At 37.4% G+C, this 24,312-nt stretch overlaps 1 protein-coding gene across 1 annotated transcript in view; it reads left to right on the top strand.

The window, feature by feature from the left end:
* The first annotated feature begins 289 nt into the window (after positions 1-289).
* Positions 290-24,312, top strand: part of LOC115444107 (zwei Ig domain protein zig-8-like) — a 124,326-nt gene continuing 100,303 nt past the window's right edge. Inside the window, exon 1 of the mRNA XM_030169757.2 lies at positions 290-346. The gene's annotated coding sequence lies outside the window, so the exon portion shown is untranslated. The remainder of the gene's footprint in view (positions 347-24,312) is intronic.

Genomic DNA, 24,312 nt, shown 5'->3' with positions numbered 1-24,312 from the left:
CCGGAATCAGCTTATGTATCCGGATCCAACGAGCCGGCAAAACTGTGTCGACCGTCAAGGGGTAATCATCTTGCGTGAGTCTATATTCTATAAGACCCCATTACACTTACCACCAGGTACAGAAGGATCATTTTCCTGTGACTGTATAAAAAAGCATGCGACGTTAAATACGCATATTTTAAGTTCTAACCCTTCTAAACCGCATACGTTGTGGTCACGAGTAATTTATAACAATCCGCAGCGGAGAACTTGTCTGTCTGTACGTAATGTTGATGAATTGTATGATTTCGTTGCAGGGTACCCGTCCTCTGGGCTAAGAACGCGATGACAGCGTAATTACAGTTAGGTAAGTGATTTTGTACTTAATATGGTAATGTTGATTGTGTGAGATATTCGCTGGCTTTTGTGTTCCAACGACGATATTACAAGCAGCATAAAGTTTTTGTCATTCTACGATAATGAAGTCTTTTATAAATAAACAAAAGAGGTTCACGCTTTTATACCCAAAGGGGTTGGTAGATGTGCAAGCCGGACTCAATTAGGTCATGTGTGCAAAATGATGTGGTAGGGCGATGCCATCCCAATATTGTGCACTGATTACTGACATTAGATAGATTATTATATAATCAGCAGAAACTCTCTATCACTACCCGACCGATTCGAACCCGGGACCTCAGGGCAGTGTCGTACCACACGCAATAGAATTACGCTACTGAGGCAGGTATTAGTGCAGGATTTATTTATTACCCAGATAATTATTTTTATATTGACCTACATTTTACAACCTATATATTTTATTCTCATTGAGAATGACGCTCAACATTAGGCAAGGTGGGATCAATATATTAAAAACGACCCAGCGTAAGCCTGGATAATATAAAAATATATAACTAGAATTTAAGTGCTGATAATCACACTAAAAGGATCTATAAACTAATTTAATACTTAGAGATTTTAAAATAATTGAAACTGGACTTTAGGTGTACAATTTAAGTACCAATTTAGTACGACTGAAAAATTCAAAATTATCAAAGCCCCCACAAATTAGAACAATATAAAGTAATTTTACGCTGCATAAAATATAATTGCATATCAAAGTCCCAGACATTACTGAAGGTTACGATACTAAACTCTATTAGAACTTTCATAGGTCGTCGCCTGTCTGGCCTAAGGCTCAACGTTCTCCTTTATGTAAAGAAATTAAAATAAGTAATTCAATTGCTTCACCTACATCGATTTGTTTTGATATTATGGCTGTTTGAGGAGTGTTTGAGAACTGTAACACTTGTTTTTATGTCTACTTGGCTGTTTGAGAAGTGGTTAGTACCATCGGGTAACACTTTCTCTTATCTATGTATATAAAAATGAATCTCTATTTCACTTTGTTATCACATATGAACGTAAAGGTTCTTATGAAAGAAAAAATTAAGGAAGTTGAGCGAAACATTAGAAAATTTAAGAAAACTTAACGACAGTATTTATCTGCGACTAGACAAGCCACAAATCCTCGCCAAAGAACACCGACTCCTGCCCAGGTTGATTCGCGAGGCTATAGAAATTAAAAAACATCCTAATTTCAATAGGGAAGATGGTTGGAAGCTTGCACAAGCCTGGGATCCAGTTCTACATTTAATTAAATCGGAACCCAAAAGACCGGCTGCCTGACTTCAAGACACTGTGAGCTCATTCTGCGTAGATCGGACCACCAACAGCTAAAATTTTAAAAAGTTGTATAATTGTAAAATGTAGGTAGATATTGTAACTTTGACTTTACGGATTAACAACACCTCAGTCCCCCCCGTGACCATAAAGACTGCAAAGTCTTCGAATCGTCGGGAGAAAAATAAAATACTAACCGCGATAGAATCCGAAAATTAGTTTAATTTCAATGTTCGACAATATTAATTTTACATAGCTATCAGTTGATTAATATCACTGTCAGCGATTGACAGAATGCGCGCTGCAAATTTATAGTTAAGACGGGACACTGTCTGTCGGCTCAACTAATGTATTGTTAAAAACAAACACTAGCTTGCTTAATTTTCGCGGGTTTTCTATTTAATTTATACCTGATGTTACTAATACTCGATGATAATAGCTTTAGTCTTCGAAGCGTCGGGGGTAGAACTAAATTTGGACACCGCGAAAGAATCTGTTAAGAAGTATTACTGCAATGTTACACATTTGCGTAAACATAAGAAATTATGATACAAACTAGGGCCGAAGGATCTGGATAATCTGATTCCTGTCAGCTTCCCTTTATATAGAATTTATCTGGAATCTAATTATCATTAGAACGGTTTGCAGACAGCATTTAGGGCCCGTTCAAGTATTGCATAACGCAATTTGGGTGTTCTTGTAAAACGTTACGATGCGTTACAGGGGCTGGAGAGGGGTCTATTACAAGGCATTGGGATTTGAACCTGCGGACATTCGTCTCGGCAGTCTGTTCCCCACCCAACTAAGCTATCGCCGCACATCCACATTTTGCGTAAAATAATTGTGAATAACAAAAAAAATGTACACTTTAGAGTTACATAACTTTTGGAGGGCGGGCGGGGGCGTACAGGGAAACGTTACGGCGTACATGCGGGGGTGGGGGGGTCAAAAATCTTCAAAAGTTTCGTTACGTAATACTCGAACGGCCCCTTATCCATATACCTATATGTTGTGTGAGGTTCCCTTTTGGAAAAGTTCACCCTTCGCCCCTGATACAAACCAGCTTGTATTTATGCGTGATAGTATCCAAGAATAAGAGTCTTATTCAAGGTATTCAGGAATAAAAGTGGCCTGTTAATCCAGAATGGTCTTTGTTCCTATGTTATAAGGTTTATGTGATTGGATAACAAAATCGAGACATTTTTAGTTATTTTCTCATTTATAGTTAAACTAACACTATCATGAAAGCTATCTTCGTAAATACTAAACCGATTCTGAAAATTCTCGCACTAATTTAACGATTCTACGTGGAATTCTCCAAGCCGACTTTCAGCCATGACGGTCAATCTCAACGGAGATCAGCCACGCAGGAGATATTATAATGCATAAGTGGGTGCGCAATACACAGGTACACGCTCTGTTCCTTCACTCTAATAGTCCGGTGAGACGGAAAGCGACATGACCGGAGAGAAATCAGGCGCAGGACCAACGGCTTTACGTGGTTTCCGAGGCACGGGGGTATCACACCGCCAACTTCCTGACTCCCAGCAGAGTAATTTTTAAGATGGAAAAACCCAGTCACATTTATTTTAGCCCGACCCAAGATTCGAACCCAGGACCTCAGCGTAGCCGTACTCGTACCATGTACAATCAACTACGCCTCCGAGGCAGTCAGATTCTACTTTATCGTTGTACGCTGTGACCTATTTTTAATACCAAGTATCGATCTACATACGAGCGGAGTCGCGGTCAAAGCATCTATTCAATACACATGAGCATTAAAAACGCAACCTCATTCCGTCATCCGAAGCTTTACAATTTAGAATCCACGCAGAATTTTTGACACAAACGACTTCAATACGTTTTCTATCGTATAATAAATGATCAGACATTGTAAGTTCTGACAGTATATCTGATGTATTTTGTAGCCAACTGGATTTCGTACTCGGCAGTCAATTTGGGAATCCAGCTCTATAGTATTGTGACTATAATTCTAGGTTGTTTTGTGTAGGTGTTAGTACGAATACCCTTGGACTGGATTTCCAAGAATGGGTTAATCTCAAGCATTTAGCGGTCGCGCGTAAAAACTTTGCTAAATATTTTTAAAGCTTTGAATTGCTTTGCCTTAGTAGCGTAGTTGTATTACGGTACCACTGCAGTGCTGAAGTCTCTGGTTTGATCCCCGGGTCGATCAAAGTGATATTGGGTTTTTCTACGGTATCAGCTCGGAGTCTGGAATTTGTGCACGAAATGGCGATAGGCTCGCCCCTATCATGTTATGGCACGGAATACACACGGCGGAAAGTAAGTGCCCCAGTTGAGTCTCTGCCTACCTTTTCTGGGGTTAAAGGCGTGAATTGCGTTAACCCCCAGATCGCAGTAGGATAAGAACCGATAGCTGAATAACAGTGACTGATTTGACTTGACTAACTACTCCATTCATTGTGAATAATAGTTATATTTACTTATACTTTTGTCTAAATTTTAACGTTCTTTGCACCTCTCATGAATTTAGTTTTACAGAAACTGTCGAATAATTTCGTGAAACTATTCATTCAAGCGGCGATAGCCTAGTTGGGTGTGGAACGAACTGTCGAGACGTATGTCCGCAGGTTCAAATTCCAAGGGCACACCTTTGACATTTCTAAAAAATCATGTGTGTATTCTTTGTGAATTTATCGTTCGCTTTAACGGTGATGGAAAACATCGTGAGGAAAAACCTGCACATCTGAGAAGTTCTCTATAGGAATTTCGAATGTGTGCGAAGTCTACCAATCCGCACTAGGCCAGCGTGGTGGACTAAGGCCTAATACCTCTCAGTGGTAGAGGAGGCCCGTGCTCAGCAGTGGGCAAGTATTATAATACAGGGCTGATATTATTATTATTCATGAAATCCACGCAATGCCCTATCACTCTCAAATATTAGCGTAATTTACGTCACACCCATATGTTTCACATTAATTAAATTAAATGTTGCGCTCGTGCATTTTTAATATAATTCGCATGGACGCCTGATTGTTGTTAAACGAACGAAAATTGGGTCACAGTGGGGAAGAACGAAAGTGGGTAATGTTGGCTTATGTTAATTAAAACATTAAATATGTATAACATGCTTTGTGCACACAATTCGCACTAAATGACTATTAGGTTGGTGGAGCGTTTGGATGAGTTGTTAGTGTGTTGGTGATAAGACTTGGGTCAAACCCTTGGCATAGTAACATCAAGAGGACTTGATCTATCGCTAAGCACATATTCTGTAAACCTTCGAAAATAAAAGTTAAAGTGAACTTGGCTTTATTTATAACTAGCTTTTACTTGCGGCTTCGTCCGCGTAAAGGAGTTTTTCGGGATAAATTCCCGCTATATATTGTCCCGGGATAAAAAATTGTCTATAACCTTTCCAAGGTCTTAAACTGTCTCCATACCAAATTTCATAAAAATCCATTCGGTGGATTTTGAGAAAATCGATAACATACAAACAGACAAAAAAGGGGACTTTCTTTTATAGTATGTATAGAAGAATCACATCCAACATACATACATAACTCGCGTGATGTATTTTTTTCCTAAAAACACATACATCAATATGCCATTCACAATTAAAATTATGCACAGTTGTAAAATGCATTATAACAAAGTAATAAGTGAACAGTTGTACCTAAAGCAAAATTTTACTTGTGTTATAAATTCAACACTTAAGTATAATGAAAGAATCTAGAATGCAGTTAATAAAACGATGGTGAAGTTATGATAAAAGTCCTGTTGAAAGCTGTTTTATCATAGCTTTAAATTATCTTAAGAAAACAATGATCCAATCAGTATCGACAGAAGTGTCCTCTCTGTACTTTATATCCTGATTCTTTGTTCCCTCCATTGAATATGAAGTCAAAGTAATTCAAAAGAAAAGAATTACGCCCCAACATCCAATGTAGTATCAACAATACCTTTTTCTACTATTGAATAGTTTAGCTCAGTTTAAACAGGTCGCCTCCCTTTCACCAATATTTGGTGATTGAGTTATTTATAACAAGATTCGATTAATGTTTCAAGGTAATACAATAATTGCTGCTACGATATATGGGCAGGCATGCTCCGAAGTGTAACTTAATCTCTTTATTAAATTGTATGTAACGTAATCTAAGGGTTGACGTGCATTGACGAGATAAACCAAGGAATTCCGCTGCATTCCTGCATGTAAGCGCTGGTAACAATTACCTACTATTAGCTGTTTCTTTTGACACGTCGAATCATCCACAAACATACCAAATCTTTGTTCTTCTAAACCGTTTTCATTCATTATTATATATAACGCACAGATCTAAAGTGACTTCAACGTGTTTTTAATTACTGGTTATGCTGTATGACGAAAAAATCATTTTGAGATATTTTGTTTTAACTCAAAAAGTACCATTTATGGGAAATTATATGAAAATGCTTTTGAAAATCGGTTGATAGCAAAACCAGAAGGTGATTAGGATGGATCAATTTGTTCTAGAGATGCAATATTATTTGTCATCTAAATACCTGATCGTATCCCGGCACTGTACGCCGGACCTAATTGCTAACATATCGGAATCTTAATCGTATATCGACTAAACCGGTCAATTGTTACGGAGTATTGAATTATGCGTGCTTCTGCCGTTCATGCGTATACCAAGGGGTCTTGCAACAATAGGACGTGTGGTTGGGAGGCTTAAGTCCTGACCTACCTAACAATCGAGAGGATTTGTTACAGATTTCTATGGATTGGAGTAATATTTAGAATGTAAGCAGATAGAATTGAATGGTTTGGATATTTTTGTAATGGATGAGAAGAGATTGAGAAAACCGGAACATAGTGATGGAAGAGTGGATAGTGGTTGAGAGCAGCGAAACTAAATAGTAACCTTTTCAAAACCTTGTTTTGTCTATAAAAAATACACGCCTGTTTCCTGAGATTTGTTCTGTCTTTTTTTTGCTGTAAATGGCGAGATGAGCTTGCCGTTCGCCTGATGGTAAACTATACGACCGCGAAGAAACAGGAGAAACACCAACCAACACCTTGAAAAACAAATAAAAAAAATAAAATAAAAATAAAAATTATTGTTTGGTATTCTACTGCGCTCGACATTCTGAGACGTGAGATTTTAAGTCTCATTATATCCAGTAGTTACACTGGCTACAATGTCCTTCAACCCGGAACACAACAGTGACTACACACTGCTGTTTGGCGGTAGAAATAGACATTGCAATGGTACTTACCCAAGCGGACTCTCACATACCATCTACCACCACTATCTATGTCTGATATACAATAATCACTACATAGTATAAAACAAAGTCGCTTTCTCTGTCCCTATGTGTGCTTAAATCTTTAAAACTACGCACCGGATTTTGATGCGGTTTTTTTTAATAGATAGAGTTATTCAAGAGAAAGGTTTATATGTATAATAATAACATCCATTAAATAGTCAGCATTGCACCCGTGCGAAGCCGGGGCGGGTCGCTAGTTTTTAATAAACGATCCCGATCAAGCCGATTCCGAGAATCAATCAAAATTACTCATTTATATGTCTCCGTTCTCACAAAGAAACCACAATTATATGATGAGAAAGGGCCCCTCTCAAATCACCTATATAATGCGGGATACGATACACAATCAGGCCTACCAGCTTACACGTTGATATTCAGTATAGGTTAAACAAGGCAATACTGCGAATATCTAATTTGGATGCATAGATTGCGGTCACGTTCGATACCGGAATTAGAGGATTGGCCGTCCACATTAATGCTGGTGAATTTTCGATGGTTGGTTATTGCGTTTAGATATTGTAGACTTTAAAAGCTACGCAGACGTATTTGGCTATAACATGGATATACCAGCTCGACTGAGTTTAAGTCTGTTTCATTATTACAGGTATCTTACCACTGTAGGATATTTGCATATACTGTCTAGAAAGCGACCACCGTACATAACGTAACCTCCTCCTAGCCAAATTTCGACCACGGCGGCCAATCTCAACGGAGATCAGCCAGGTACGCAGGATATATTATAGTGCACAAGTGTGTGCGCAATGCACAGGTGCCCTGCATCTATGTCGGCCATAAACCAAATATAATATCAGCCCTGTATTATACTGTCCCACTGTTGAGCACGAGCTTCCTCTACTACTGAGAGGGATAATGCCATAAACCAAAATTCGTATTGCAGATTCGGTTTGTTTTTATGATTTACCGTCGGTTAATGTTCCCTCTAATATTTATAAAGCAAATTACTATATTGTTAGAAACTGAAGCGATTTTGATTAAAATAGCTACAGACATAATTTCACAAATAATTTAGCAACCGATAGCTACGACTGTCCACGACCAACTGCCTCGATTAAAGAGAGTATCTCGGTCTGTCAAAGGTTCAGCGTTTTTATAACAAAAGAGTGTCACAAATACCCTCATAATAGTATTTTTTATTCTAACAATCTGGAAATGACATATTTAAACCATAGACTTATCGATCGGATATCTTATTCTCATATTTTTGTACATTTCTTATTATCGTTAACGATTGTAGAAAGGCGTCTTCGCTACGGGTCCTGTTCTGGGAAACGAATCCAAGACATACGAATCCAGCCCCTATTCATATTATGTAGGGTCACGTGTTTCTACTTTTAATTCCACCCACTCTAATCACAAATGCTGTGCGCTGAACAAATACATTTTCAACTTTATCTGAGAAAGATTTGACTTGGTTTTTAATGACTTGACATCACCTCCCAGCATATGTGTAACATCAGCCTTGCATAATATAATAGCCCACTGCTGAGCATGGTCCTTTACTACCGAGAGAGTTTAGGCCTTAATCCACTACGCTGGAATAGTGTGGGTTGGCATACTTGACATACCTTCGAAATTCTTAGGGAGAATTCTTTTAGAGGCGTCTGCATTCTCATAACTTCAAAGTCAAAGGTGGGTGCATAGAGTATTCAATCTACAGAATTTGGTTTCGGCAGTTCTATTCTCAACTAGGCTATAGTCCACTCAAATTTCCGCCAGCATTCTCCAAAAATAACAGAAACAAACACGAGAGCCGGGATTAAACATGCCCGTATGCATACAGAACAATGCACGTATTTCAGAAGCAATCAATTCATTATGCAGCTGTCGCTTGTGAATGGAGCTATCATCGCGTATAGAGGTCGAATAATACGCGTCTCTGACTATACGTACTTAATGAACGATTGTTTCCTTTGATATAGATATAACTGGCTTGACTGCCTCGGTGACATAGTTGTAATTGTACACGGTAAGAGTGCGACTACCGTGTTGAGGTCCAGGGTTCGAATTTTCGGGTCGGGCCTAAATAATTGTGACTGGGTTTTTCCATCTTCAAAATTACTCAGTCACGGCTCTGAGTCAAGAATTTGACGGTTGGATACTCCCGTGCCTCGGAAATCACGTAAAGCCCTTGGTCCTGCGCCTGATCTCTCTCCGGTCATGTCGTATTGCCGTCTCACTGGACTATGAGAGTGAAGGAACAGAGATGCACCTGTGTATTGCGCACACATTTGTGTACTATAATATATCTTGCGTACCTGGCTGGTCTCCGTTGAGATTAGCCGCCGTAGCCGAAATTCGGTTAGGAAGGAACCATAGGCATAAGTTGAGGTTACGATGCAGAGAGCGAGCGTGTGTAAATAATCAATTTCTGAACTAGGTTGCATTTTAAGTTCATTGCTAGCTTGTTTAACAATCGTACAATACGTTCTAAGCTATATAATTATGTCTGTTGTGTCAGCAGGCCTCTTCGAATGTAATGCGGGTTGTTAGCGATAATAGTGGCTAGTTTATTATTAAGATGCGACGAGCAAGCCATCACCTGATGATAAGTGACACGAACACCCATAAACAATGGCTATGCGTCTCAAATTTTAGGGTATGGAGCTTTGCGAAGAAAATAAGTAAATAGGGATAAATTATGAATCTCAAAAATGTCGTGGTGGCGTAGTTGTATAACTATACGACTGCAATGTTGAGGTCTCGGGTGCGATCCCCGGATCGGGCAAAATATATTGGTTTTTCTAGTCAGTATCAGATTAAAGGCTAAAAATTGTGCTCGATATAGCGATAGGCTAGCCCCATCACATCACGGGACGGAATATACACTGCGGCAATAGGGTGTACCAGTTGCACCTCTTCCTACCCCTTTGGGGACAAGAGACATGAGTGTGTGTACGAAACTCAACACATTATTAATCAGAACCCCTGATGTGGTGAATAAATATATCACTATACGTCGTTATAGTCCCTGCTTAATAAATGTTTCCCTTCCTTTCTTGTAGTATATGTTGTATCAGAAAAACAATAGTACAGAACTCATATAACACAATTATCAGTACAATAATGACCTACATTTACAGCGATATAAAATTCATGCCGCGTCGTCCGTGCCATAACTTGGTCCATTTTAAAGCTGTTGTACCTTTATAGACTATAAAATAACTTGGGGTTACTCAAAAACATGTCGTTTGCCATCTTTATGATGTAATAACACGTCAATCATCGTTTATGTTCTGTCTCGTTTTAAGTTATGTAGTATTCGACGGCTATGGTCTGTGTGAGAGAGACAAAGCGATCATGCGGCTCGTAGTTAGAATGTTTAAGCTACAGAAACAAGCAATTGTCGCACAGTCACTTTGTTTTTAAAAGAATATTTTTTTGTGAGGATATTGCTGGGTTAAGTTTCTATGGCGATAACAAAAACTGTGCTAAGTGCAAATTCAGAGCAATAAAAATTACTTTAAAAGTTTCACTGTATGTAAACTTGCTCATTGTTAAAAAATACGATATTCAGAGGGTAAGCAATGCAAATAATATTCCACTGGGACGAGACTGTTGGCACAACGCTATACACTTTCGACCCCTATTTGCTAGGATATAACGGGACTTAACAATGCACACATAATACCTGCAACTATTTACATAACATTAAGCGCACAAACAATTTAAGCTTTCGGTGCAACTACAATTTTTCACTTCAAATGAAAAATAAAGCCAACAACACACGAGACGCAACATTAATAAACAAACAAGATAAAAATTCAGCATAAACTTGGCTTACTTTGCAAAACGTGACCTGGCTTTATGCAGGACCGCACTCGGAATGCTATCGCCGGTCCGCGCCCCCCGCCTCTCAATTTGTATTCTTTCGCGACTCTCATGAATCTGCTTATGCTAAACCGTATTTCGATGTTAATTAAAGTATTTGAGTCAGACGGACGGACGATTTTGCGGACGTGCTATAGCTTTGAATGTGGGACAATGACTTTATTAACATTCGTCGGTTTTCTTGTTGGGCTAGGAGTTAGGGTTGATACGGAGTAATTTCGGATTAAACAAGAATCTGTGAGTTTGTTTCGGTGATTTATATTGATAAAAACATGTGATAACTCAACTATATCCGATTATATTCACCGACTATCGGAATAGTTCCGAATATATCCGCTAGCGAACAACCAAATATTCATCAATACAGATAAATCCTTATAACTACTCTCTAATATTGGGATCTTTTATCATTTTTGATACTGTTATAATATATTGCATACATTTTCGATTATTAAACAACCATTTTAGTGTGAAAGGACCGGATATATCTTGCACCAGATCGGTTAATAAAAATATCTAGGTTATTATGTCTGATTACACGCCTGCATTTGTGGCATAGTTTGCATACGAAGTATGACTGCCATACTCAGGTTCGATTGCTGGATCTATTAAAATAATACATACATAACATAACATCACGCATTTATCCCCGAAGGGGTATGCAGAGGCGCAACTAGGGCACCCACTTTTCGCCAAGTATGTTCCGTCCCATGATGTGATAGGGGGCGAGCCTATCGCCATATCGGGCACAAATTCCAGACTCCGGGCTGATACTGAGCAGAAAAACCCAAATATCACTTTGCCCGACCCGGGATTCGAACCCAGGACCTCAGAGCGCTATTGTACCGGACATGCAAAACAACTACGCCACCGAGGCAGTCAAAATAATGCCGTTTTCTTTCTCCATCATCAGCTATAATATGGAGTCCACTGCTGAACAAGGGCGTCTCCTAGATTTCTGTTCCATATCCGTTTAGAATTTGGAATTGTGCCCAATAAATGTCAATGGACGTACCTTATTACATGAGTCTTTAGTTGGTTAAAATTTTGTTGTCTCCCTCTAAAACGAAGGCATAACCATGTAATCCCATAAAATATGGCGGAGAAATAGACAGTTATTTGGGAATCCTTGTTCCCATTTAACTTCGCGTGTTCGCTATAAATCAGCGGGCAATGATAGTCACGTAGTGACGATTCTAAAGCGTTCGTAAAGGGGCGGTTTCACGCAAACGACTGAAGATTTTAGAATTTTTACGCCGGGTTTTGGTGGTAGTTAACGGCTTAGGGAAAATGGATAAGGCTTGGTACTTTATGAATAAAGAGTCTTTATTTGTAAGAATATGTTTTTTGTTTGTAAAGTGTAAGTAAATTAATATTATAATATGCTGAGTATAGGCATAAAATTTTATGTCCGTAATACTCAGCAAATTCACTGGTAAACTCGGAATATAGCAGGTCTTAAATAAATACTTTTCGCGCTAGTAATAGTCAAAACAGTAGTACCCTTTGGATAAATGTATACATAATAAATATAGTTAAAACAACAAAGTATCGACACAAAAAAACGCCTTATGGCTTTCACTATTATATAACTGAACAATACTAAGATTATATAGAAAAATATATTCATACATTGTATTTTTTTACATTTCTGCACAGTTAACATTTTTCATTTTACTCAAAATGTAATTTCTGAAGTCGGTACTGCTAAGAAAATCTCGTTGGAAATAATTACAAAAATAATCTAGCCATCTGTATGCGCGGTGGGAGCTTAGAGGCTACATGCAATGCAGGTTTCATTAAAACTTCTAGACTCAAAATGATCCTTGGTAGACCTTAGACTTTGACTTGAATGAGGGCAAATAATTCTAAGCCCACGAGTAGAGTGGATGAATACACATGATAGTACGTGTGATTGCATTCGTGTCAGTGTCTTGTTAAAATTAACGCTGGTTTTGATTTATACACTAAAGTGTTCGTAGTGTCAATTTCAACTCTACCAATCCGCACTGGGCTAGCAAGGTGGACTAAGGCCTAATCCCTTTCAATAGTAGAGGAGGCCTGTACCCAGTGGGACAGTATATGATACAGGGCTGGTATTATTATATTATTTAGTGTCAATTTATCCAGTATTTTGTGGTGCTATCCAGGTATCAAGAACTTCTGCTTACAGCCATTATGTGCCTAATTAATTCTGCCAGTCTCATTTCTTAAATATCTTTGACAAAAATTCGTTCGAGAGTTCGTAGACGAACGATACGACTTTAGAAGCCCGTTTTAAAACGTACAATTGGGAACCACCCCCTAAACTATGCGATTTATTGTCGCAATGTTAGTATTTGCTGTAATAATTTTGTGACAACTGCAGATTCACAATGTGACTGATGGCAATTCTAAAATTGGAACAATTTTTTATCGCACTGGCAATCTGCACTACCGAAATATTACAAATAAATCGCTGTGCGGACTAGTTCCATGACATATTTAGTGTTATTGTTCAGTGGATTGATGTAGTTATAAAACAGAAATAGGTCGAATTGTTGGAATATCTAGTGTGTTCTTGAATCTAGACTTGGTAATCGCACGTATGCTAGTATTATATCACGCCTTTTTCTTCATCAGGGGTATGCAGAGATGTAACAAACTCATATTTTAGCTAAATCGAACCCAAACACAGTACTGGATTACACCACATCGGTACAATGTTGTTGTTTAGACTAACAAATTCTTGTAGTTGTATACGGTGCAAGAACTATAAGAAACAATGTTTTAATAGTTCAATAAACGTTTGCCGAAAATCCTGTAAGCTAAAAAAATTTCAGAAGACAACTCGCTGTAATTTTTTTTATGAGGTAATAAATATTTACAGACATCGTTTTTTTAAACTTATTTTGCAATCAATCTCGTTTTAGCAATGATATTTTTTACCGTTTTAAGCAGCGATAGCCTAGTTGGTTGTGGCACGTACTCTCGAGATGAATATCCACAGCTTTAAACCAAAAGGCACACACCTCTGACATTTTTAAAATTATGTGTATATTCTTTGTAAATTATCGCTTGCTTTAACGTTGAAAGAAAACATCGTGAGGAAACCTGCATACCTGGAAAATTGTCTATAGGACTTTTGAGCGTGTGTTAAGTCTATCAATCCGCACTAGGCACGCGTTGTGGGACTAACGCCTAATCCCTCTCAGTAGTAGAGGAGGCCCGTGCCCATCAGTGGGACAGTAAATAATACAAGACTGATATCATTATTATATATTTTATTGTATACTAGTTTTGCTCGCGGCTTCGCCCGCGTGAAGGAGTTTTTCAAAATAAAAAGAATCCTATTACCTTCCCAGAGTCTTCAACTATCTCCATACCAAAATTTATAAATATCCGTTCAGTATATATTGAGAAAATCGATCACATACAGACCGACAGAAAAGGGGACTTTGTTTTATTTTATATATGCTTCGCCCGCGTGGATTTCGGACTTAAAAAATGGAGCCGGTCGCGAACGTTCGAGAATGTTCGTTTTACGAAGCTACTCGCTAGGTGATTCGCTAGCCTCTAGGTGCCAAGCAAGCCGCCTGCCTGTGCGTTCGCGACCTTATATATATACAGAAATAATCTTTATAGCATGATTCAGTATTCACGTATGATGGCTTATTATTAGCGTATCACATGTATAACTTTGGTGTTTCTATATCGATTTCTATGATTATTTTTTATGGAATATTTAATAATGTTAACTTTTTTAATTAGGGATGACTGAGAGTGTTATAAACGTAAGAGTAGACAAATATAATGAGAAAGTTTCGAACTGCTAAGCTATCGGGAGTTACACGTGTTATTGTGAGTCAACCATAAAAGATAGACATATGCTGTCGTAGGATATTTTTTACATAATTTTAAGGAGAACATTTCCATCATACATGATTTCTGTGTAGCTTTAACCATTAAGGTTGCACCCGCGACGGAAGCTTAAAAAATGGAGTAACTTCTCCCGTTTTCCCAACATTTCCCTTCACAGCTCTGCTCCTATTAATTGTAGCGTGACGAAAAGTATACTGTAACCAGCACAGGAGTATGACAAATAATTGTACCAAGTTTCGTTAAAATCCGTCGAGTAGTTTTTGTTTCTATAACGGTTATACAGACAGACAGACAGACAGACAAAAATTTTACCAATTGCATTTTTGGCATCAGTATCGATCCCTAATCACCCCCTGATAGTTATTTTGGAAATATATTTCATGTACAGAATTGACCTCTCTACAGATTTATTATAAGTATAGAAGATTTGGAAAGTCTTCTAATGGAGTATTTATTTATTGTTTCGGATTACTAGTAGATGATGCACAGTTACAATGCAAGCAAAAAAATACTAAAATATACGCATACAACATTATTATAACATTTATACATTGAGGTACTACATTATCAATTGCTATCATCAAGCGTATTTGAACCTCAGTGGAATGTCATGTAGGATTTCCTTGAAGTTACAAAAATTTTGTAATTACAGCCAGCCGTTTCATAAGGCTCATTTAGTTGTACAAAAAAAACTTAATCGCCTTAATAAGTAAAAAATGTTGATATAAATTTTATATATTTTTAAAAGCTCCATTAAATTACCCTGGTTTTATGCCAGGGGACGCGGACACAGAAAAGTGTATTAATCAAAAGTTTCCAGCATAACGACGGCTGAGTCGGGATTCATTGAATTAACCGGCTCTATCTGAGTCACTCGCTGAATTTACTTCGTTACACTCTTTAAGTTGGATCTCTGTTTGTTTATACGTAAGGGTCGGCGCACAGTTATAGCATTACCCTGTCATATTTAGGATGAAAGGAATTATATTTTTAAACAGATATTATATCTTACTCTTGACTGTAGATTGAAGTGCTATTTTCTATTATTTCTAGGTTGAATGTGAAAATAAATATTGAAGAGTGGCATACGTAACTTTGAATTAAAGATATATTTTCATTGTTCTACAAAAATCAATTTGGATTCCGAGGAAGAATAAAAATATTTTTATTGCTTTGTATCAATATCATGTATAACTAGCTCTTTCTCTTGACTTCGCATGCATTATATACAGACATTAGACCATTTGTGAAACAAAAATTCTCAGCATACAGAGGTTATGTAAATTTATTTTAGTCAAAGAATTTTCAAAATAAGTTACGTATTTAAAGTTTAACCATTAAAAACAAACATACAAAAAATCAATTCCTTTTATATCATATTAGTTTAGATCATTATATGAGTTGCAATATAAGCTTATGAATATATCGCTTTTCAAAACTCTATGCAGTTTAACGTACGAATTAAGTGTGCGACGACCTTAAAATCACTGGGAAGTTGTTGGGAGTGGTGCAAATATTTATTTCTTATGTTCTCTTGAGTGGATTTGTTTATTTAGTGATACAGAAACTTCAATAATGTTTGACATCTTAAATACACGAGAATGATACTACCGGTTTAATACCACAAAAGATTCTAGCTATTTTTACCCCAGTACGGCGAAGAAAGGTGATGACAATGATTTTGACAGATAGTATTTTTTTTATTGGAGCTTGGCAAAGTTACTGCACCTGATTTTAAGCAAAGTAAAGCTTAGAGAAATTGGCCACCGGCAATAGACACAGGGATCAATGGAAGGTCGGTACAATAACACATTAGATTCATATTATATATAACTAGCTTTTGCTCGCGGCTCCGCCCGCGTTATAAAGTTATTCAGGCTAAAGTTTTCCGTTATAAAAATAGTAGTTTCCCGGGAGCCTATGTTCTTCCCAGGGTCTCAAACTGTCTCCATACCAAATTTCATCTTAATACGTTAGGTAGTTTTTGAGTTTAACACGTTAAGGCAGACAGATGCAGCGGGGGACTTTTGTTATATTATTTAGAACTTTTTAAGTGAAACAATCCCGTCATACATCATTGTTGCATAACTTTAACCGTTTACGCAGCGCAGGCAACGGAAGCTCTCAAAACTCATAATTTTCCCCGTTTTTGCAACATGTTTCATTACTGCTCCGCTCCTATTGGTCATAGCATGATGATATATAGCCTATAGCACTCCAGGAACAAAGGGCTATCCAACACAAAAAGATTTTTTCAGTTCAAACCGGTAGTTCCTGAGATTAGCCATTACTGCTCCGCTCCTATTGGTCATAGCGTGATGATATATAGCTTATAGCGGTCCACAAATAAAGGGCTATCCAACACAAAACGAATTTTTCAGTTGAAACCGGTAGTTCCTGAGATTAGCCATTACTGCTCCGCTCCTATTGGTCATAGCGTTATGATATATAACTATGAGCACTCCACAAACAAAGGACTATTCAACACAAAAAGATTTTTCAGTTCGAATCGGTAGTTCCTGAGATTAGCCATTACTGCTCCGCTCCTATTGAATATAGCGTGATAATATATAGCCTATAGCTCTCCACGAACAAAGGGCTATCCAACGCAAAAAGAATTTTTCAGTTTGGACCGGTAGTTCCTGAGATTAGCCATTACTGCTCCGCTCCTATTGGTCATAGCGTGATGATATATGGCTTATAGCGGTTCACAAATAAAGGGCTATCCAACACAAAACGAATTTTTCAGTTGAAACCGGTAGTTCCTGAGATTAGCCATTACTGCTCCGCTCCTATTGGGTATAGCGTGATGATATATAGCCTATAGCACTCCACGAACAAAGGGCTATCCAACGCAAAAAGAATTTTTCAGTTTGGACCGGCAGTTCCTGAGATTAGCCATTACTGCCCCGCTCCTATTGGGTATAGCGTGATGATATATAGCCTATAGCACTCCACGAACAAAGGGCTATCCAACGCAAAAAGAATTTTTCAGTTTGGACTGGTAGTTCCTGAGATTAGCGCGTTCAAACAAACAAACAAACAAACAAACAAACTCTTCAGCTTTATATAATAGTATAGATATGTATGAATCCAATTTTATCTTCCATTGTAATTTTTTCAAAGTAAATCAATTTTGACAATTAATTTGATATCTATTGATTCGTATTTTTTGCGTTGGTTGCAGGCAATATTAAAATATTACATATTTTGAAAATGAATTGTTTTTGTATTATTTATAGTTCAGTCTAATTAGAATCACGTGGAGCCCGAGGCGAGGAAGATTACTTTTATCACCTTCTAAATTTTTACAGTGAAATTTCTATCTTCGGCGTTGTAGCGAAAGTGTTTTTTTGGTTCTTTATAACAGCAACAGAGCTTCTTAAATTAGATTCTTAAAACTTATTACTTAAATTATAAACTTCCAACGCAAATTAAAGTACATTTTTATTTTTAAACGGCTTTAGTGTCTGAATAATTACTTTCGGAGTTTAATGTGGCTTTCTTTACTTTATATTAAAAATGTTTTTAGGAGTATAGCATTCAATAATTTACGCAGCTTATATATTAATGTGTATCCAGACGATTATGTGGACAGGGATAATGTCATCTCATTCTCTCTTAAAGATAATGTGTACATTTAGATTCGGTTAGACAAAGTCGGGTTTATCAGATGAGCTACTTTTTATTTGTCATTAGGTCTTTCGTTAGCCCTTATCTATACTATTATATAAAGATGAAGAGTGTGTTTGTTTTTTTGAACGCGGTAAACTTTGGAACTACTGGTTCGAATTCAAAATATTCTTTTAGTGTTAGATAGCCTATAGAAAAAGGCTATAGACTATAAAACATCACGCTATGAAGATTTCTTATGTTTACGTTTCGAGGACTTTGCCTTCATGGTCACGGCGGAGGGGACTAAAGTATTAGACGTCCGAAAAGGCCAAATACAGTCAGTAAAACCTTTCTCTATCTACAGTCTAAATATTTTTATACGAAGAAGATGACGTCAGTACAATAAAAATATACCTCACAACAGTCTATTCACTTGACACAGACAATTGTCTCTTGTAAATGATAAATGGAGGCACCGGGCTCGTATAATGCGGTATTACTGTTTCGTTTAAAGCAAACAAACCGAGCGAACAAGTCTAGACTTCAAAGAGTACCTGTGCCTGAATCTAGATAAATTACCAGGGGAATTGTGATGTATTCCTTTCTTAGTTATGGCTAGTGTTTGAATGAATGCTGGAATGAGAAAAGAGAGTTACGTCTCCTCAATTAGGGCTGATTTTTCTATCACAGAATTCAGGATAAAATACAACACGAATAATGTAATTTGTATGACTGCCTCGGTGGCGTAGTTGTACTAGATGTGCAGTACGGGAGCGCTTTGAGGTCCTGGGTTCGAATCCCGGGTCGGGCAAAGTGATATTTGGGTTTTTCTACTTAGTATTAGCCCGGAGTCTGAAATTTGTGCCCGATATTGCGACAGGCTCGCCCCCTATCACATCATGGGACGGAACACACTTGGCGAAAAGTGGGAGCCCTAGTTGTGCCTCTGCATACCTCTTCCGGGATAAATGCGTGATATGTGTAATTTATTCAAATACCATTATTGAGTGTTTTTACTTTTTTCAGGGGTCAGGTTATAAGTTTTTTATAGAAAACTTTTATTTGTTGAATTAAATCACATCTTCTACTACTTAAATGTGGAGTCCACACATGTATCTACGTGCTTTGTAGAAACAATTGGCTGGGTTTTTACGATTAACTGAAGACCACTATATCTGAAGGTGAAAAGTAAATTAAAAACTACAATAACTACACTTAAAAATAGTATTCAAAAATGTTGATTATGTAAAAAAATATCTACAAATAAATTATATCCCGACAAAATAAAGAAATCAAAAAATTTATATATTGTATTCACACAACAGATTTTTTTATTTGTTCGTTTTATTTCATCCTACAAAGAACTTATTTCTAACCAAAAATCAGCCCCAAACAACACAAATTTGCGTACAAAATATCATTACCACTTACCATTTCTTTCAGAATTTATTCAATCTCATTACTCAATACTTCGTACCATGTTAGAGTTACCGAATTTCAATATATTGTCTCCCCTAGCCTGTAACAAAGACATTGTTTCGGGCATGTTGGAGTCGTTAATGTATTCAAAATCTAATGTTGAGCCAGGGTTGGAACTGAGGGCCGTGCCTCCCAGTTTATATAATGTGAAAAGAATTGTTAGATTTGAATTTATGTAAGTGAAGGACAGGTATAAAATGCGTGAGCATTTAAGAGTTTCTTAAAGGAAATTTAATGATGATTTTTTGTGTTTACACGAATGTTAGATATTAAAATAAAACTTTTACCGCCGTTTCTAATATTTTACATTTATAAAAAAATGTAGGTAGATATTGTAATTGGCTTTTTGGACGACCAACACCCGTCCCCCGTGACCATGAAGGCTGCAATGTCTTCGAAACGTCGGGAGAAAATTATAATACAAAAAACTAAAAAACAAATTGTTTTATTTCAAGTTTAATGCTCGTTTGCATATTAGAATTTGAGGTTATGATTTGAGGTTAAATCTATCATAACACTATAAAAGTCAACGTACCTTATATTCTCCAATAGTGCTCATGTATGTCCTTTGCAATATTTTTACATTAGATACGACAGTCCTTACGTAACCGCGCGAATTCGTCCCACATCCGATGACCCAAATACCGCCCCGTCTAAAGTACCCAAGACATCTAAAGTAACACGTAACAAGAGTTTCAAATTCACAAATGAACCAAATCTGAATGTGACACGTCTGAATTGAAATTTAATTACATGTTCGGATCTAGTTAGGCGAGGGTAGGCAGTGGAGTATAATCAATGTCATTATTGTACATTATGAGATATTGTTGATAAGGTATTTGAATCTGGACAACGACCGCAGACAACGTGCAAAACCCGCTATAGTGACATAAGTCGCTTCTGGAAATAGTCTGTACATAGCCTATTTCAAAAGCCGGTGAAATTGTATCGACCTGACACTATACCTCACTTTCTAAACTCCACTCTGCGTAGCATCAGGTGTAGTGGGATGACTTTTGCCACGTTCGCAACAATAAACTTAACATCTAATGACAGCGAAGAACGCAGTAGCGTGTTGCATTTCGGAGTTATCCTGTGTAAATACGGGTTTAAAAAGTTGTTTATGTCGACTAATCATCAAGACATTCGACATTATAATTATGTATAGTGATGTGTGATCACTTCCGAAAATCGTGTTGTGACTACATTTCCGGATACATACGACCTGGTGGTATTAAAAAAAAGAGCGTATTCCTATCTAAAAGGCCGGCAACGCATCTGTGTGTCTGGTATTGCAGATGTTCATGGGCGACGGTAACTACTTACTGTTACATCACTAGAAGCACGACACATCCCTACAGAGCGTCTGTCATACAGGAACGCTAGCAATGGCCGTCATCGCGATCTTTATAATTACATTTTCATTTAGTTTATTGTTTCCTGATTACCATCTGTTAGCAATATATAATACAAATAATAAATACATACACAACACTTACCAACACGTGAACCGTATGCTCGTTTGCCCCCTGCAACATAAAAAAATCGTATAACAAAGTAACAAAAGGCAGACAAAACATCTGTAGAATGCTTATATGTTATGCCCAAAGCGAGTCACATACGAAAGATATATCACGTAGAAAGGATACGAAAGTTGCCAAACGTCACCGAACTTATTAATGATATTTTGGTAATGCTTGGAAGTAGAGGGCAATTCTGGTAAAGATATATCCGCCTATGATATAAGTTGAATATTTTAGACACGCAGTGGCAATAGCCTAGTTTGGAGTGGAACGGACTGCCGAAATGAATATCCACAGGTTCAAAATACAAGGGGAAACTCTTCGTTTCTAAAGTTATGTATATATTCTTTGCGAATTATCGCTTGCTTTAACGGTGAAGGAAAACATCGTGAGGAAATCTGCATATCTGAGAAATTCTCTACAGGACTTTTGAGGGTGTGTGAAGTCTGCCAAGCCACACTAGGCCATCGTTGTGGGCTAAAACTTTATATTATATCTCTGTAGTTGAGGAGACCCATGCCCAGTACTAGGGTAGTATATAATAAAGGGCAGAAATTATTATATATATGAAAAATAAAAAAAAATACATCGCGTGCGATTACATGCATAGGTTACGAACTAATTTCTCATACAACATTTCAACAGAAAAACTGTTTCATACGACACTATTCGACATTTTTCTATGAGATAATGCAGAGTTGTTGAGAATTGTCCTCTAAAGCACGGATGTAGTCTTCTAATAATGGAATCGGTCACGTTTATTGACCCGAACCGTTGTTCTGCTAAATATCCAATAACTGTAGTTGTTTTACTAAGGCTTCATTACATTTGCTGTTGGAATTATGAGAATGAACATTGTAATGGGGTGAATTCATTTTTGATTAGAGTACTTGATACCTAGTTGTAGTTAGATTGAAAGGCCTGGAAACTGGAGGGTCTTGAGTTTTGTTTTGATGGGCTTCGACGTACACCTAGGAATAGCTCTTTAATAGCCAAATTATGTGCATCAAGTTTGTAAAAATGTTTCTCGCCGACTCTACATTCCAGAGTGAAATAAGGACTTTTGGAGATAGGAATTATAAAATGAGAGTACCATCTTATTGTTCATAGAACCAGCTCTGTATTATAAACTCCTCACTGCTGAGCACGGACCTCCTTTACTACTGAGAGGGTTTAGGCATTAGTCCACTATACTAGCCTAACGCGCGTTGAAATACCTTCAAAATTCTTATTTAAAATTCTCAAGTATGTAGGTTTCCTTAATATATTTTTCTTCACCGTTAAAGCAAACGATAATTGACAAAAAATACACATAACTTCGAAGACAGTGGTGTGTATCTCGGGATTTGAACCTGTACACCATTGTCTTGGTTGTCCGATCAATTCTCAACTAGATTATCGTACACTCATGTTCACTTACATCGTTGTAAAAAAGCGTCTACGCGTTGCCTTTCATAACAATATCTGTATTAAGAAGGCAGAACTAATTGGCCGTAGTTTGATACGAACTCCTACAAATTGCCTCTTCAACTCAACTTTTGTTCAGTCTTTTCAATTACAAAACTGGAAATAGTACATTGTTTTCCCTTCAATGCCATTCCATTCGTTCACTCACAAAGGATTGAAACACCGATCTATTTCATTCGATTTGTAACTGGATTCTGAATGGATTACATGTTTGTTTAATATCTGTTGATATTTTTATTACACTGGACGTATGTTCAAGCTGTATAGCCTCGCGGAAATTACGTCACCGTGGATTTTCAGTAACGTCAAGTAAATAATTACATTAACTTAATTCAGCATTTATATTTTTTTATTGCAAAAAAGCACGTGGGTGTGACCAGAGGGAGCCAAGGAGGGCAGCTGCCCCCTCTAGATTCAATACAAGCACATACTTTTTCAGTCAGCCACAAAATTAGCTGAACAAATTCAAACTACAAATCGCCTTGAATTTTTTATGCCCTTTTACCTTATCAACAATCGTTTTCTCTACACTTAAATAAACTTCAAAGGGTTTAGTATATTATTGATAAAGAAAAACAAATATTTCGACTGAAGTCAAAAAGCGTTTTGAAGTTTCAGAAACTCATGTTTTACCATTAAGCTGTAAAATAGTTTGCCGGCATATGTGTTCCCCTTCCTACAATCTGAGGTCCTTTAAGTGGAGCGTGAAGGAGCCATACCGACCGTTTGAAAATATTTTTATCTCTTGCCATTCGACGCTTTCTTTGGGCTTGACTTCACAACATCGGGTGCAGTGAAGCCACCTTCCCTTTGCTAAAAAAATAGATTTAAATTTCTAAAATGCTTTTTTGTGTCTGACTGTTATACCTATGAAATTTCCGATTTGACTTCCTCAGATCAAAATTTAAGATCTGTCCCCAAGATACCTAGTTACATATGAACATTATTGTAAAAAATAATCACACGCCACAGCCGCCACAAATAGCCGCAAGCTACATTATGCCTAAACGCTTTCGATCCAAATTATCTCAATATTAACATATTCGAATACTACATAAAGGAGTCCTTTGGGATAAGAGGGACGCTGCCCGGGTTGCGTCCCGTATGATAAACATGTAAATGCGGTCGCTCGGGGTGTCCCGCTAATACATGCCTCATGCTTTGATTACCGCATCATTATGTGTGGCGTAAAACTTAGGTTTCAGCGATATATTTCTGTCCATGATATCCAGGATAAATAAATACTGATTGGTTCAGGATAGCGGTCATCGTACACAAGGTGTAAAACCCGCCATAGAGCCGCTCGTAGGTGTATCGCGTTCTGGCTTTAGCCTGTGTATTTCCGGTTACGAACAGGCCGGCATTATTGTGTCAACTGGTGAGAGGTAATCATCTGTCGTTACTCGATGCTCTATGGAGTCACTTTGTTGTGACGTATAAAAAAAATCAAATTATACATGCCCACACAAAACGTTGCCTGTTCCGAGAATCGATTCGGTACTACAGCTCTTGTACGCCGCTAGATAAAAAAGACATGTTACAGACAAATTAAACATTAAAAGCGGCG

This window comes from Manduca sexta, chromosome 16 (assembly GCF_014839805.1).
Source record: "Manduca sexta isolate Smith_Timp_Sample1 chromosome 16, JHU_Msex_v1.0, whole genome shotgun sequence".
Taxonomy (NCBI): domain Eukaryota; kingdom Metazoa; phylum Arthropoda; class Insecta; order Lepidoptera; family Sphingidae; genus Manduca; species Manduca sexta.
Note: the sequence above shows the minus strand (reverse complement) of the source record. Positions and strands in the feature narration are given on the sequence as shown.